Source organism: Cygnus olor, chromosome 1 (genome assembly GCF_009769625.2).
Source record: "Cygnus olor isolate bCygOlo1 chromosome 1, bCygOlo1.pri.v2, whole genome shotgun sequence".
Lineage (NCBI taxonomy): Eukaryota > Metazoa > Chordata > Aves > Anseriformes > Anatidae > Cygnus > Cygnus olor.
Window position 1 is genome coordinate 116,643,349 of NC_049169.1, and position 16,835 is coordinate 116,660,183.

A 16,835-nucleotide genomic window follows, 5' to 3' on the forward strand; every position below is an offset into this window, starting at 1 on the left:
CACTTTTGCACCGTCTCTTCCTACTTTACTAAAACCTCTGTGGCTGCACGTGCTGGGCAGCCACGGGTTTCAGGGGAGACAGAAGTACCCCACAACTCGCTGTATGGCTGCTGCCCAGGTTTGGTCAGCAAATGGAAGTGTTGGGTCTGCAATGCCACTTCAGTTTTTCTTTGGTATTTCAGCTAGATTGTGCTCAGGTTTGGTTTCTTCTTGCTCTTTTTGGAGGCCTGGCCCCTCTCACATGAGGATCAGCTATGCCAGCTGAAGGGCCTGTCCCCACACTGAGGGCTGTGGTGTATCTGCGGGTGAGCAGCAGCCACGCTCTTACACCATCTACCTGTTTTGTCCCAGTGTGACAGTGGCCTCAGGTCTCTGTTGGGATCGCGGTGCGGAATGGCCCAGCAGGACCTGGACCTCCGGTAGGCTTCTTGCTGCTTTCTTTCCCTGGATCCCCTGTCACCACCTTGTTAACTAGCCCACAGGAGCGGGCCTGCTGCAGCTCAGGCCTCCCCAAAGCCCTGAATCTGGAGTAGAAGAGAGAGAAAATACCGTCGCCTGTAGCGTGGTAGAGCTCTCCTCCAAGACCTGCAGAGGAAGGGTAAGGGCAGCGCAGTCCCAATTTCCCCTCCACAGAAAGCACCCTCCAGCCTGCTCCCAAGCTGGCTGCAAAGCCCCTTTCTTTATTCACGTTGTTAAAAGACCTCCTTTCTTCATACTGCTGAGGCACATAGTTCTCCAGCCTTAGGAGGACTGTGCTCTGGAGGCAGACCAAACCCTTTCTTTGCAGCCATGCTCCCCCAGATCTCATATTGGCTCCTCAGAGAGGAGAGGTGGGCTTCTCTTTCTTACTGTCTAGGGTTGTCCTTTCTCAGGTCTTAAGAAAAACAAACAAAAACAACCACCACCATAAAACGTGTCAAGCAGCAGTACTGGGCATATGTACCTCACCACGCGAGTGAATCCGGTTGATTGTAGCCTGGTAATTTGCTGTAAGAAGATTATTGGATTAGAGCACAAGCCTGGTTTGTCAGCACCACCGCCTGACAGTAATATTTATTGAGAAGTATTACCTATTTTAAATGTTAGTCCACTTATGCCCCCATCACGCCTTCATTCCTTGAGGTGAGAGGGGCTTTTTTAGTGCAGTGTTTCACGAAGCCACGTAAAGAAGAGGACACCTAACTTTTTTTCCTCCTGTTGCTGAGCCGGCAGTTTTAGTAGCTGCAGCGCTTCCAGATTTACCTCGATGTGCTTTTGTCATCATAATCCCTCCTCCATGTCAAGACTGATTTGCTTTCCTAGCAAGGACTCACGTCGCCCATTTTTGCCCCTCCATTTTTCCTCCTCCTGTTTCCGTTTTATTAATCAATAACAGACTGGGAAGATGTTGGTAGGCCAGTCGGGTGCATGCTTGCTAGCTGGAATCTGTGCTACGCTCATTGCGCTGGCTTTAGCCTATTACTTGTACTGGTAAGTTGGATTTTGTGCTGTCTATGGCAGTGCCGCCGCCTTTAAAATGCTTTCCTGGGTGGGATAAAGGGTGGTGGTCCTTTTGCAATGCTCTCAGAGGCTTGATGCACTTACTAACGTGCCGGCAGCTGTAGATAGCATCCCTTGTTCCTCCCTTACCCATGCAAGTGCCCTCTTAGGTCTCATTGGATTCAGTTTCGCTGCTGTTGTTTGAGGTTTCTGTGTATTTTTATTCGGCTGAGAGTATGAGGGCTATACATGCTGTAGCAGGCATTTGAGAAGACTGCAATTGTCTTTCCTGTTCATTGTGAGAGCCTTCTTAAATTTTCATCTCATTTTCATGCTCTTGGTTACTATTTGTGTGGTTGTCTATCTTGGCACAGAACTAGGAAATCAGGCTGTGACAGGCTCACAGTTGGGGTGTGTGTCCCTGTCACGTTATTTGTGTGACACCCGTGTCTTCAGCACTTCACGAGAAATCTCAGGCAGGTGTGAACAGAGGACTACCGTAGGGTTTTTTTCCCCCCACCAGGAGCTCAGGAGGTTGCTTTGCCCTGGGGGCCAGAGCAGGTGGGGGCATGGAGATGCCGGGACAGAGGCTGGGTGTTCCTGGCTTTTCCTGCATGTTGGCGGAGCCCTCAGCAAGGTGTCTGCGTGGGCTCTGGGAGAGGTAAGGGCAGCACGGGGCTGCCCGACATTTCTGGGCTGGCATCATTTCTCCATGTGCCCAAGACTTGCAGCCAAAAGAAATCTCGGAACTTCGCAGAGCTGTGTCTGGAGTAAATAGCAACTTTTCGAAACCTGAGTGCAATCTGTTGACAAGTTTTAGTCGAAAAATTACATGTCGCTTCAGCTGTAAAAGAAAAAGCCTGCTGGAGCCGTAATTAATATGGCTATGATTGGAGAGCTTTCCGAGGGATGTGATTTTGGAGAGGACAAGTCCCCAGAGTAACGTGTGGGTTCTTTTGTTTGTTTGTTTTATAAAGCAATGAGGAAACAAATAAATTAAAATCTGTGGGGTGATCTTCTCGCCTTTTGTTTTTGCCAAGTATTTCCTCCAGGCAATTATGCTTGTGCTGTTTACAAGCCTACAATCCTCTGTGTGTGTACGCACGCACTTCTAATATTGATGAGTTTGTTTATGTTTCAGCTTTACAGTGAATTTCTGCAGATATGTAAGCTTTCAGCTGTACAGCGTAGCAGCACAAATTAAAATGTGCATCATTACTATCCTCTTAAGTCTTCAAAATGTTCAAGAAAACAGGACCTATACAAGCGACATAACATTTTTAACGTTAAAAAACAGGAAATGCAGAGCTTAAATACGTTAACAGCTGTACTGCTAAATGTTTGTGGGTTTTGTAGTTTTTTAATCAAAGAAGGTACGTGTGGTAGGTGTATATGTGAACAAAGTGTAGTTTAATTCTGCAAGTTTTGACTCACTGTTAGATTGTATATATGATAACAGTTATGCTTTTGTAATGATACAAATGTAAACTTGTGTGCATGATGTACGTGGGTATAGCATGTACATCTGTCCTGTAAATTTTTTTCCCTGTGTTGTCCACTCAAATTCTTGACTTGAATCCAGGTCAGATCTGCTTTGCGGGACAGATTACAATTCTGCATGCTGCGGGAATTAACTGGTATTAGATCAGATCTTCTTCAGCAGCCTCAAGGTTCAGGAGAAAATTAATGACATCATCTATTTATTTGTGAAAAAGAAGCTCATTCAAACCCTTCTGATTAGATGTGGATGAAGCCTAACAAGAATTCCTCAGTGCTTTCTTGGCTTTGTTGGTTTTAGTTTTTTTTAACTCTTTGTTTTGCTGCTGCTTTATTGTTGCTTACCAACACTGACTTTGGTAAATATTTTAAATAATTATTTTTTTAACATGTCTGCTCTGTAGGAAGTAAATAGAAAGGCTTAGTAACTAGAAAGACTTTTATTTTAAATATATTTTTTTAGTTAGTTGATCTGCTGCAATTCTTCTACAGTACCCTCAGACAGAGCTGGGGTGATTAAGATCAGAGATCACCAGTTCAGCAGGGAATCAACTTTGCATATTGAGAGATTAACCTGGTTTTTCTGTAATTCCATCTGTGGTCTTTTTGCTTCTCCTGGGTTGGAGCAGCCTTATTAACTTGCTGGATAGGAGGCATTTTGGTCACCTTCTGGGCTAAATGTAGTTCAAACTCTCAAAGATTTCATCTGAGGAAGCAAAGGGTCTTTGGTACTCTGGGATTTAGTTGGCAGCGTTCAGGCACCTGGGGCTGGTTCCCTTGCTGTGAACCTGATGCAAGAACACTGCCAACCTCAGCAACAACTCAGGAAATCCAGCCAGCGTGCTCTTCCAGAACAGAAAAATAATAGTAATAATAATGGAAAAAAAGCATTGTTCAGATACGTGAAGGCTCAGGTAGCTGTGATAGATATGCAAGGGACTGTAACAGTTACGACTGCCTGTGATTTCAGGAGACTGTATGTAAAATAGTCCAGAGACCTCACAAGCATCTTCACACTTACACTTCCACACACAGGCTCATTCTGGTATTGCTATGAACACCTCAAAATATACTGAGCAATCCATTGTATATACAGGTTGTAGTACGAAACTGAAGTCCACAGAAATTGTTACAAGAACATGAGACTGCGGATTTTCTTTTGCAAGGCATTACTGCCACCGGGAATTTGTTTGGTTAAAGTCACCCCACAACATGAGACCCTAAAATAATTTTCTTTCCTCACTAATCAACAGATTGCTTAGTGCATAAATAATGGATTTATCGTTCTATATGTGCTTGTAATCACTTAATATATAGGATAAACTTATAATCCTCTGCTCTATTTTTTGCTTTTTTTTTGTTCCGTTTTTTTCTTTTTTTTTTGAGCCATTCCAAGCTAACATTTGGCCAGCAAAGGAACCTGAAATACTAATATGTTTTTAGTTAGATTGCTTGGTATACTTCTTATTAGAACTTAAGGTAATTTAACTTGATGATTTGACCATGTTCCTGGCCCTGCCTTGTAACTTCAGTCCTGTGTTGAAATGCCTGGACTTGCCATGAATGTAGCTGCTTAATGGTTAGATTTGATGAATCTATTTTTCAGAATTGAGAGCAGAATAATTCAAATCAGAGTTTTGGCTACTGTTATACTGTTGTCTTGTGTACTGCAGTACTTTAGCATTTTTTGAGAAAGATTGAGAAAGGGGGAGGCCTATGCTGTAATTGCATGTATATTCAAGGAGTTTTAATGAGATGCCTAATTGGCCATTTGTTTTATTTGCTTTATTGATCATAATTGTGGCTTGCTCTCCTGATTTCAGGTATTTGAAATAATAGTTTAGCATGTGATCTCTCATGTCATCTATCTTCAGCTTCACTTGGATTTTATTAGCATTTGCCATCACTGTGTGCTTGGAGTGAATATTTGCATTGTACAATGAATGTTTTAGTTGCCATCAATCTGGTATTTTAGGTGGAATAACCTGGAGATCTCTACTTTGTATGAGTTAGAGGAATGATTTACACACCAAGGGGCCAGGCACTTCCTGTGTCTGTACAGAGCCTGTTGAAGCTGGACCTCAGGATGGTGGAGGACTTGGGGAATTACTGCAGTGTAAATGCTACGCTAATCAAATATGAACTTAAAGTTCTCCTCCTGTCAGTTTGGTATTTGATTTGTGTTTTTTTCGGAAGAGGATAGCACAGGGGAAGTCTGTATACTGGCTGCCTATTAAAATATTGTTTTAAAGAAAGATTCACTTCTGGGGAAAATAAGTAGGCAAAAAGGAATAGCCAGATCTTCTGTTACTGTTTTCGTATCACTTCCCAAACTCTTATGGGAGCAGCACAGCTGATGGAAGAGCCCTGCTCCCTGATGAGCCCCCATCTTTCCTGCGTGGTTGAAGGGGGGAGAGTGCCCTTTTCAGAGAGGCGGGCCTTCGGGGGAAAAATTTAAAAAGCAGATGCCTCATCCATACTAAGCACGTTCGCATATCTAAACACTAGTCTACCTCACCAGCTCTTAAAAAGACTTGAAAATGCAAAGAGGGTTGGTGCCGTGCAAGTCAAGGCCTTCAGCACTTGGGCCTGCTCTGCCCTTCCAGCGGGACGGTGGGTGAAACACGCGGTGTCCCCAGGCCTCTCTGTCCTTGCTCTGCGCCTGGTAGCAGAGCAAAGAGCTTAAGCTCTAAGCAGGCACAGCTTACGGTGCTTGTGAAGCCGATGGCGTTTCTGGGGTTGAGAAGCTGGCATTTTTCTCAAAACAAAACGGTGGGGGAGAGAAGAAGCATGCTTTGGTTGACAAGTTCACTGTAGAGAACGGTGGTGAGATAGGATAGTTCTGTCGGAAGGGACCTACAAAAGTCATCGAGTCCGACTGTCTGACCACTTCAGGGCTACCCAAAAGTTAAAGCACGTTACTGAGGGCATTGTCCAAATGTTTCTTGAACACTGACAGGCACGGGGCATCAACCACCTCTCTAGGAAGCCTGTTCCAGTGTTTGGCCACCCTCACAGTAAAGACATGTTTCCTAATGTCCACTTGGACCCTCCCCCGGCCCAGCTTTGTGCCATTCCCTTGCGTCCTGTCATCGGTGACCAGGGAACAGAGGCCAGTGCCTCCCTCTCCATTTCCCCTCCTCAGGAGGTTGCAGAGAGAAACGAGGTCACCCCTTGGCCTCCTCTTTTCCAGGCTGGACGTCCCAAGTGTCCTCAGCCTCTCCTCACAGGACATTCCTTCTGGCCTCTTGGCCAGCTTCGTTGCCCTCCTCTGGATGCTTTCAAGGACCTTTTTATTTTGTGGAGCCCAGAACTGCACACAATATTCAAGGTGAGGCTACACCAATGCTAAATGGAGAGGGAGAATTGCCTCCTTTGGCTAGCTAGCTGTGCTGTGGTAAATGCACCCCCAAATGTTGTTTGCCCTCCTGGGTAAATGGTCTGCACCATCATTAAGGGAGGCAGAGGAAGAACAGATCTGAGCACAGTACAGAAGCTCATTTTTTTGGGTGCATCTGTAGAGATTGTTGCACTTTGTGTGTTGTGATAAAACATAAGATCTAGTATTGGTGGATAATGTGTCCCTTACCTATGGGCTGCTGTGATTTAAATATCACCACACCGGTATAAAACCCCTATAAATTCTGCTGCTATATTTAGGCAGGTTAAACTAAAGTACTGAGAAGATAGGTGTCCTTCATTGACTCAGTAACTGTCTATGAGATGAGTGCCTACAGATTAGACTGCCAGTGTCTTCCTAACACAGGTGCAGCACCAAACTGTGCTCTTTTAAGAGTGCAGGGTATTCAAATTGTGAATTATGGAGAAGTTGAAGCTTTGAGCAGTATTCTGAATGTGGATTTCAGGGGGTTATTTCTGTGCTGTTGCTGCTGTTCATGGATCTGCAAACATGGAAATCTTAAATATCTAAAAACTCATTACCCAAAGGAGTTTGTGACTACGCCCGTGTGCATAAACTGTGAGTTCATCCAGGCTGACAGCATTGCTCTGTATTTAAATCTGGTGGTTTGAAGGGGTTGAGCTTGGCAGATTTTCAGCCTGCTTCGCTATGGCAATAAAACTTACACTGTTGGGCTGTTCTAAAACATTTCTCTAAGTCCATCCCCTCAGTCATATGTTCTGAACTCACAGAGCTTTCCAACCACACTTGGCTGGTAGGTGGAGGCGGGATAGAGGGTCTTCAGAATATTTGGATTCCCACAAGCTTTGTGGAGGTAGCCAAAGAAAGGAGAAAGGTGCCGTTAAGATCCTTGCCTTAGGGAAATGTTGAGACATAAATTTGGGTGTTCTCTGATATCATGCATCTACAGAGATGTGAGCTTGTAAAAGTGTCAGTCAACACAAAACTGCAAATTTGTAGGTAACCAGCCTTTTGGAACCACTTACTAAATTCCTTTCTTCAGCAGGCTGCTTTGTAATGATTAATGGCCAACTCCTCCAGCTCTTCTGTGCAACCAGAGCAGTTGTTATGCATGAGCAAAACGGCGATCCCGATGTGTTTGTCGGAGTTGTAACGAGGGGAAAAGACGAGAAATTAAAGTCTGGAGAAAAGACTGGAAGAGTGGCTGTCAACACTGCACAGCCTGTTTTTACTCTTGAACACAAAACAAGTTGACCTGAGGGACTTTGCTGATTGTGCCTATTGCAGTGGCTGCTCCACCATGGACCTTTTTGGAAGATACGAGAAGAGAGACCAGCTTCTTAATGCTGTTGAAGAACTTAATGAAAGAAATGCCCTAAGTAATATTTAACTTGCATCTATCTTGAGAAGAAAAATGGGTGGAGTTGCTTTAAATCAAAATTCAGGTTCACAGAGCTGGTAGAGGGAAAAAAAAAAAATCTGTGGCTGAGTTACCTGATAGGGTATGTGTATACTGCAACTGGGAAGTGATTAGTTTTAAAGGAGGGGTGAACTGCTTGGAAGAGTAGCCATGGCAACATAAAGCTCACTGCAGGCTGCAAAAACCACCTGGGAAGTGGAGTGAAAGCGGGCAGCTTGGATTTAATTATTATTACTCAAAATGCATTGCCTGCCTTGCTGATGAATGCCCTTGATGACATTTTAGGGAGGGAGGGAAGGGGTCTCAGAGTGGTCTCCCATGGTCAAATATGAGGTCTCAACACCTTTTTTCCTAGTGGGACATAATCGAAGGCCCAGAGTTTTACAAGCATTCATTAAAAAAATAGTAATGGTGAAAAAGTAGAAGGACATATAGATGGAACACATAGGTGAGACCTCCAGAGTGTGCCTTTTGAGTTTGGGGAGGCTTTCAGCAAGGCTTATTTCGCAAATAGGTTGGATTGTTCAGGACTCTGTCCAGCTGGGTTTTGAAAACATACAGGGATGGGATTTCCTCAGCATCCCTGGGCATTTTGTTCCGTGCTATACCACAGTATGTACATTGTTAATGCAGTTAGCAGTAGTACAAATTGGTGTCGTCTTTTGCCATCTGAAAAGAGAGAAGGGAGGCAAGGAGCGGACTTCGCTGCTTGTTGCTTTCAGAAGAAGTTCTGGGCAGGTGAAGGGCTGGCGGTGGTGGTGAGTCTGACCCCCGACCATTGCGTCTGGGCTCTCTTAGTGTGGCGCTTGTGAGATATGCCTGGGGGATGTGTGCCTGGCTGGACACAGGCCCCTGGTGCTGCAGGACGTGTGCCATGGCAGGCGTGGCTCCTGGCAGCCAGGTTGGTGCTGCCTGCCTTGGCATTGGATGTGCCTGGGTGCAGGCACCCAGAGGGTGACCGACCAGGTGGGAGAGGATTGTAACGTTCAAGGTGGTGCCATACTAAGGCCAGTAACCATACCCAGAGTTTGAGGAGCTGATGGGCCTTCTCATGAGTCAGCATCCAAAAGCGAGCAATAGGGAGGTATTCTGGAGGCTGCTTCTTGGGAGAGGCCGGTTCAAAATGCAAACCAAACGTCTGAAGTTTGGTGGTCTTGAAACTGAAGAAAATCTGGAAGCAGCCTATGGGTTTTGGCTGTTGGCAGCCTTTATGTCTAGAAAGGGAAGAACCGTATCTCATGCTCGCATCCAGTTCGGCCTTGTCTTTATGAAGACCCACCCTCATCCTGCAGTAGGAATCTGCCAGGAAAAAAGATGTGGTCAACAGCTGGGATCTCTCTCCTTCTCCCACTTGTCCCATGGTCTGGAATACATGCTCATCAGTAGCTGTTCTGAGGTAATTTACGCCGCGTCAGCGTCATGCATGTATTCTGGTCGCTTTTTTACAGTCCAGTTTATGTATAAAGCTAGAAGCTGAAAGCCAATTTTTGGGATGTGTAGCAAAGGTCATAAAGTGCTCACAGGAGCTGTCACACAGGGAAAAATTGAGGAGACAAATTAGCCGTATATATGGGAGTAGGTAAGAAGACAAAAATGCCATCAGAGTATAGATGTCAAGAGTGCATTGACAATGAGGAGAGGAAGAAGCTATGAGAGAGAACTAAATAGAAATGATAGCTTGAAAAGAAGTGTCAAGAAAAAAATGTTCTTAAAATACAATAGCTCTTGTTCAAAACTTTTTTAGGAGAAAACACAACTGAGGGAAGTGGCTTGTAGTGACAGAAGATTGATGGGAAACTTGAGTTCTTGGGAAATTACTTTAAAAATAAAACTCACAAACCATTAGGATACTATTTTGTATCTTGTGTTCAGGAATAGCGTCAAATGCACTTCACTAAATAAACTTTCTACTTAGTGCATATTGCTATGACAAGGGGAGAATTAAAAACGAAACCTTTCTTGTTCTCAAGAGATCAATAATAGAGGCTGCGCTGCTGAAAATAGAAGTTTACGTGGTGAGGAGATGAGATAAGTCAGGGATATTTTAGGTTTACTATCCTCTTGATGTGTCTGAGAAATTTTTGGATTGACCAGTGATTGCTTTGCTAGCCTACTGGGAACAAGTCTAGTCGGAGGAAGCCGATTGTTGTGGTTTAGCCCGGCTGGCAGTCAAACACCACACAGCCGTTCGCTCACCCTCCCCCCTCCCTCTCCGGGATGGGGGAGAGAAACGGGAAAGTGAAGCCTGTGAGTTGAGATAAAGACAGTTTATTAAGACAGGGAAAAGAATAACAACAATAATAATAATAATAATAGTATTACTACTAATAATGTGTACGAAATAAGTGATGCACAATGCAATTGCTCACCACCCGTTGACCGATGCCCAGCCTATCCCCGAGCAGCCGGCCCCCCCTCCACCCCAGCTAGCCACCCCTATATATTGTTCAGCATGACGTCAGATGGTATGGAATACCCCTTTGGCCAGTTTGGGTCAGCTGTCCTGGGTCTGTCCCCTCCCAGCTTCTGCTGCATCCCTAGCCTGCTCGCTAGCAGGACAGAGAGAGGCTGAAAAGTCCTTGGCTTGGTGTAAGCACTGCTCTACAACAATTAAAACATCAGCATGTTATCAGCGCTCTTCTCATTCTAATCCAAAACATAGCACCCTGCCAGCTACTAGGAGGAAAATTAACTCTGTCCTAACTGAAACCAGGACACCGATGCATGGGCAGAGCGAAGGAGCTGCAGCAACATGAAATGTGCAGGCGGGTGGATGCGGCTTCCTTCCTGCGCCCAGAGTTGGGAAATGAGTAGCCAAATTTAGTTGTCTTTTTCTTTTTTTTTTTTCTTGGCAATTATTAAGCATCTCCTGCCTGACTAAATCAAAGTGTGGTGGTGGTGACATTAATGATGCCTCTGTGACATGGTAGTAGCTATCAAATTGATGTCAGAACACCAGATTGTCATTTTACTCCACAGATTCAGCAAATGGGGGGGGGGGGGAAGTAGTGATGAGGATTTCTTCTGACATATAAATAACTACTGTAGTTGCATATAGTGAGGGGAGGGAAATAGTGTGCTAAATATATTGGCTTGGAGGTGGAGAGTGATGAACAGAAAACCTGTTCACGTTCGTTGCAAATTCAAATGTACAAATCACAGAGGGAAGCATGGTCTGAGGGTGGCCTCTGCTTCCCTGTGCTGCTTTGTGCCTGTATTCAACCTTTTGCCTTCCCTGCTCTCAGCTGTTGAGCTCTCTGCATTTCAAGGCTGCCATCTTCATCCTGCTCTTACCTACCTGAGCTGAACTTGAGGCAGAAGTCTTGAGAATAAAGTTTGGGCATCCTCCCTGCTCCTGACTCCAAAAGGATCCAGGGAAGCTGCGGTTTTGAAGGTTTGCGCTCTCTTTGCGGTTCTCAGACTGAATTTACTGCTGACCTCAGTAGTAACATATATCAGATTTTCTGTTTTGCAGTTGTATGGCTCACTTTGGAAAATGTCCCTCCAGGTCAGAACTAGTTCCAAGGGACAGCTGGGAGCCACACACTTGTCATGGAGGAAGCAATACGCTGACCTGAAAGCAGGCGATATTTTCCACATGATGCATTTTTGCACAATTTTTCACTTGTAGCTCCCTAGACCCTTTGCTGTACTGCGAGGAGTGCTGAATTACTGATGTTATGAGATTTATTCTGACTATCTAGAAAAAAAAAATCTCAAGTTTTAATGAAATCACTTGAGGTGGCTAATTACTCTGTTATTTACTGCTTCTACAAACTACTTGATGGCTAGTGCTCTGACAGGCAGTGACTTTCTGTATTCAAAGAGGCCATAGGTGCTCTGAATTTTTTAGCAGCTTATGAGCTGTACAAATAGGAGCAGGTGGTTTGGAAAAGGGTGCTCCAGCAAATCTTTGTCAGATTGTAAATCTCTGCTTGGAAATGGAGAAACCCTAAAGTTTCTCTCCGAAATATTTTTTTAACCTGCTTTAAAAACAAACAAAAAAAACACAGACGAAGCGTCTTTAACCTGTTCAAACTTCAGTATTTGGGACCTAAGGAGAGACTTGGTACCAAACTGAAGTTGAGATTAATGTAAGTTAGAAAGTATGGTAGGAGTCAAGGTAGTGACAAATGTATGTGTTAGCATTTTCCCCATAGCATTCATTTAATGCTTAAAAAGGGCTCTTGTCAACATCTAGACATCAATTTGACCAAATCGTTTTATTATACCAATCATAATTAATGTAGTTTCAGATTTTTGTATTCATAAGAACACATTTTCACCTATAAAGGCAAACTTACCTGGTTTTATAATTCCAGAAAAAATGAAAGGCTTTGGAAGCCTGAAAATCTCCTCTGAACAGAATTTTTCACTAAAAAAAGGAGTAACCATGGCCAGAACATGCTCACTTTCAGAACAGAACTCTACTGTGAGGGGAAAAACAAGACTTAAGTACCACGGAAAGTCTCGCCCCATTTAAAATTGAGACCTTATTTTCTCCCACCTGTTTTTTGGTACAGAGATTGTGAGAGACTCTTTCCTTCTTCAACTCCCAGTCGGGTTTTCAACTTTGAATGAACTAGGCGAAATGAAGAAAATAGTCTCTCTACACCTGCTAGCTCTATCGAAACCAGAAGTAATTAAGGCAAAAAGTCTTTCTTCACAGCAGGAATTGAAAGTGCTTGCATTTGAGGGGAAAATGTAAGCATAAGCATTTGCTCCATAGGAAAGGCTGAAAATAATAGAGCCGCTAAATGCAGAATGTGATTTCCTGGTGCTTAAATCTTGACTTGACCCCCAGTCAGGTGGGGCAAAAGTCCTGAGCTCTTCAGAATAATAAAAGTACTGTTTTTCAGCTGTATTGAGAAGAGCTCACTGAGGCAACTTATAGCATGAGTTATTTCTGTGGTTAGTTGCATGTTTGTAATAGAATATATAGTAAGTTTTGATCTCAGTCCTCTTTCATCATTTTCGTCAACTGGAATGTGGTTTTTTTTTTTTTTTTTTTAGAAATCAAACTAAAAGCCTGAGCTTTATTTCTGTACATGTGTGTGTGGTGCTGGATCTGAGCCCCTCTGGCACTGTTGGTAGCACCATTGCTGGTCAGTGGAACCATGCCCCAGTATTCAAGGTATTTATGACACAATAACAGGGAGCTGAAGAGAACAAAAGTCAGATAAAATGAAAATCCATCACAGGTATATTTTCTTTAGCGTTTGTGAAGTTAAATGTAAAGCAAGGATCGGATCCAAGCCATTTAAGAGTTGGGAAGAATTACTACTTTTTGTCCTTTTGGAAGAGAGTATAGATCAGATAAATTCTGACTTTCCTATTACTGTGTATTTGATAATCTGTGCCTTGGCTGAACAGGAGAAATTCAAATGACATCAATTACTTCTGTGGAAAGGGAAAAGATTTGATATTCTTGCCGCATTGCCTGAAAAAAGGATTCATGCTTCTGTCAAAATGCAAATTTTATCACATATTTATGGGATCACAGATACTCAGTAGCATTCACATAGGCGTGTAAACAGCAGTGTGATGGAATAAATAATGTGCTGACTTGATAAGAACGTTTATTATGGCCAGCCCAGCCTTGTGACATTATGTGTAAATTGTGGAGTCCATGCTCTCCTAACTTGCAGTTCGCACCCTGTCCCTGATTACAATGGTAATTACGTACAGACCATTTCCTCCCATATGCTAGCAGAGCTCCTGGGTTAAAATGAAAGTCTGTGAGGCCTACAGCTGCTCTTCTGGAGATTGCTGATAAATCCTCTGCATGTTATATATATGTTGTAGCATGCCCGTGTGGAATTCTGCTTTGCCATACTGAGACCAGCTGAGGAGCCCTGTTTGAGGGTGTTAGTACACTGCTACCCACCAAATCTGCCACACCTCCAGAGCATCCAAAGCGTGAGTGCTTGACCTGGCTAAGACAGGTCCAATGAGAAGTAGATTGGCTCCTGCTCCCCCTCCCCAGGGGTCTGGGGCCCTCTGTCATGTGGAAACATTTTCCAGTCCCAGCCATTGGATTGGGCGTGTGTGTTTGCAGGCACTTAATCCTGCTGCTGTGTGATGGAGAAATATTTTATATCATTTCCTTTCTATGAGAGAGAGGTGTCTCTCAGCTCCTCCTGAGGCTTGAGCAAGAGGTACTAAGAGGGGTATCAGAGCAGATCTGCATGGACAGCTGTAGGCTGTTGTTCCACTCTGTCCACCTTCCACTTTGGCCAGCTGAGACCCAGAAGCCTTAAAGCCACCTCACTGTGGCACTGTGCCCAAGCTGGTAAGTCGCAGCTCGGGAAGCTTCACCTGCCAGCAGCAGCAACCATGCGCAGCGCAAGCAAGCAGGCAATCGATAGGTGCCTGTGGGGTCCTGCTCTACATCTACAGCATCCTAAAGCTGTACGTTGTTGTCATTAAGGAAAAGATTTCCTGTGTCTCCGGTTTAACTTTGGGAGCAAGTCAGAAGCGTGCAGATACCGTGGTTGTTAGAGGTTTGCTGGCTTGTTTTTCATGGCAAGCATTCAAAACTGCTTGCATGTTTTGTGATGCTGCTGGCGGTTTCGTTTATCGCAAGTGCAGCGTTTAAATGTTGTGTGAGCTGCTGCCGAGCCATGCAGTAAGCTCCACCTAGCTGTTGGCTCTCACAGGTACCCGCTGCCTCACATATAGGGGGTGAAGAGGTGCAAGGTGTTTGCAGATGCCACGGAAACTCTTTCTGGGATCCCACTGAGGAGTGAACCTGGCTGGGAAAAGAGAGGGAGCGTTTAGCACCTAGATGGTGCTAAATGGGAGAAATCCCATCCGGTACTGCATGGCAGGTATTGCATCCTGGTGGCATGATTTTAAACACCTAAAAAGTTAATTTTAAGATCCCAGCGTTGCCTGTTGTCTGTTGCACTTGAAACGGGGCAGAAGACCTTGCTGTTGCACTCAGAATGAGATTGCAGCGAGCTGTTAGGGGGACAGAAATTACTTGGCTGTCAGTCGGAGACCTGAAGTGGAACTGTTAGACCTGCAGGAGCGTGCTAAGTTGTCCAAGAGCTTCTCCCAGCCTGCTCTTACTCCCTAAACCTGTGTGATCTGGAAACTTGACAACGTTTTTCAGGATTTGGGGTTGACGTACTGACTGAAGACCCTAATGGGAAGGCAGTGCCTGTAGTGCTGGGCACAGTGGCTGAATGGCACAGCAGCGCCGTGGCATGCAGTGGGACGCCTTACAGAGCCAGCAAGCTGCTGGGATGTGCAACAAAAAGGAGGGTGTGATGTGAGAGAAGGGAGAGAGGGAACCAGGGAGCTAGCAAGGATTTGCACCCCAGGTCTCCCATTGTGGGAACAGGAACTTCTGGGCTTTGGCTACAGTGGCAAAGAGGAACCAATAGCCCCCCACAAACAAAGAAGGGTAGGGGGAAGCTTACAAGTTCCTAAGAGGAGCAAGACTGGCAAAAGTTGTTCAACAGTCATCTCTGACAGAGTCATATTTAACTGCCTGTCCGGAGCCACGAGGAACTTGGAAAGCTGTTTGTAGTTCCTGTTTGTGTCTTAACATACACGGAATACAGACAGTGTTCAAGCTCATGCGTTGCATCATCAGATATCTTGCTCTGTGCTGTTTTATGCCCTGTTTTTTCCTTTTTCTTTTTTCCCTTGCGAATTGCAGCCTTGTTTTTCCCCCTCTCCCTGAACGAAAGCTGGAGGCATCCCTTCCCACTGTGCCCTGCCATGCCAAAGGCTGCAAGAACACGAGTCCCTCTTGCCTTGGGTTGATTTTTTTTACATCTCTGCCTCTGCAGCAGAGGCCGCCTACTCACCTCTTCTAGAGAGGTAATATCTGCGAGGTTAACTTCTGTGGTGCTGCAAAGACAAGCCCCGTGTAGCCCATAGGAATACTCCACATGGAGGAGAGGTGTGGGACCACAGGCACCCTTTGGGAAGCTGGTGCATTAAAATGTGCACCTTCACCTGCAGTTTAGCTTAGCTGCACTGCAGTAAGGCTTACTAAAGAGCAATTTCTTTCTGGTTCAGTCAACCAGAGTTGAATAACTTATATTTTTTGCCCTTAACTGTTGGCTTGTCCCCTTCCATTAAAGATGAAACCAGGAGTAACATCTGTCTGTCTGGTTTTCAAAATGAGTCTAGTTGTATACCACACAGAACAAAATTATATGTGGTGGTGGTTGTTGTTATTTTTCTTCTTGATAGCAAGCAGGTCACAGAACTCAAATTTGAACTCAAATGCTTGCAGTCTGGTAGATCTCTGTAATTAATAACATTCACGTTTAAGGCATGGTTTCTTAAGGCTGAGTTCTGCAAGGGCTCTTCCAAGTATCTCTAAGTACATACCCATAAGCCCATGTGTACCTGTGAGAAATGCGACAAGTTTGCAGAGTTTTCAAATTATCTACTCTAAATTTTACATGCAATTACGTTTTTTTGTAATAATACAGTTTTAGGAAAAAATGATTGACAGAACCACCACCAACAAAAAAAAAACCCCGTCAGCATTGCTTATAGCGAAGCGAAAGTGCCAGACTGCAGACTGAAAGATGGCAAGTGGTGTTGCGTGTGTACGGGGAGAACTGGCACACCAACACCTACAAGCAGTTGTGAATGAAGTGTTGTAATTGAAACTGTCCTGAGTTTTCTAAACCTTAAGACTCTTTGTCCTCCTGAAATAAATACGACGTACATCCACGCACAGCCAGGCCTTGTCACCGGACAGCAAAAACGAGAATCCTGTAGTGTCTCACAGCTGCAGCAAAGTGCACTATGGAAAAAATGATGTCACCTGCGTTCACTGTTTGGGCTGAGCATCACTGAAGTCATCTGGGCTGGTTTTACCCAGTGAACTTGCAACACCATCACTCAGTTTTCATGTCATGAGCAAATACTTACAAAAATACCCCTGCTTTCTTCACAGATAGATGCCTGCGATGAGAGAGGTTTCCCAAGCAGTTCTTCCTTGTGGTGGCTGCCTTGCGGTCAGCACTCTTCTAAGCAAGTCAGGATTCATTTCAGTTATCTGATCCATTTGTTTAAATAGAGGCT

At 44.5% G+C, this 16,835-nt stretch overlaps 1 protein-coding gene across 4 annotated transcripts in view; it reads left to right on the plus strand.

The window, feature by feature from the left end:
• AGPAT3 (1-acylglycerol-3-phosphate O-acyltransferase 3) overlaps positions 1–16,835 on the plus strand; it is an 89,926-nt gene that overhangs the window by 50,505 nt on the left and 22,586 nt on the right. The gene's annotated exons all lie outside the window — the stretch shown is intronic.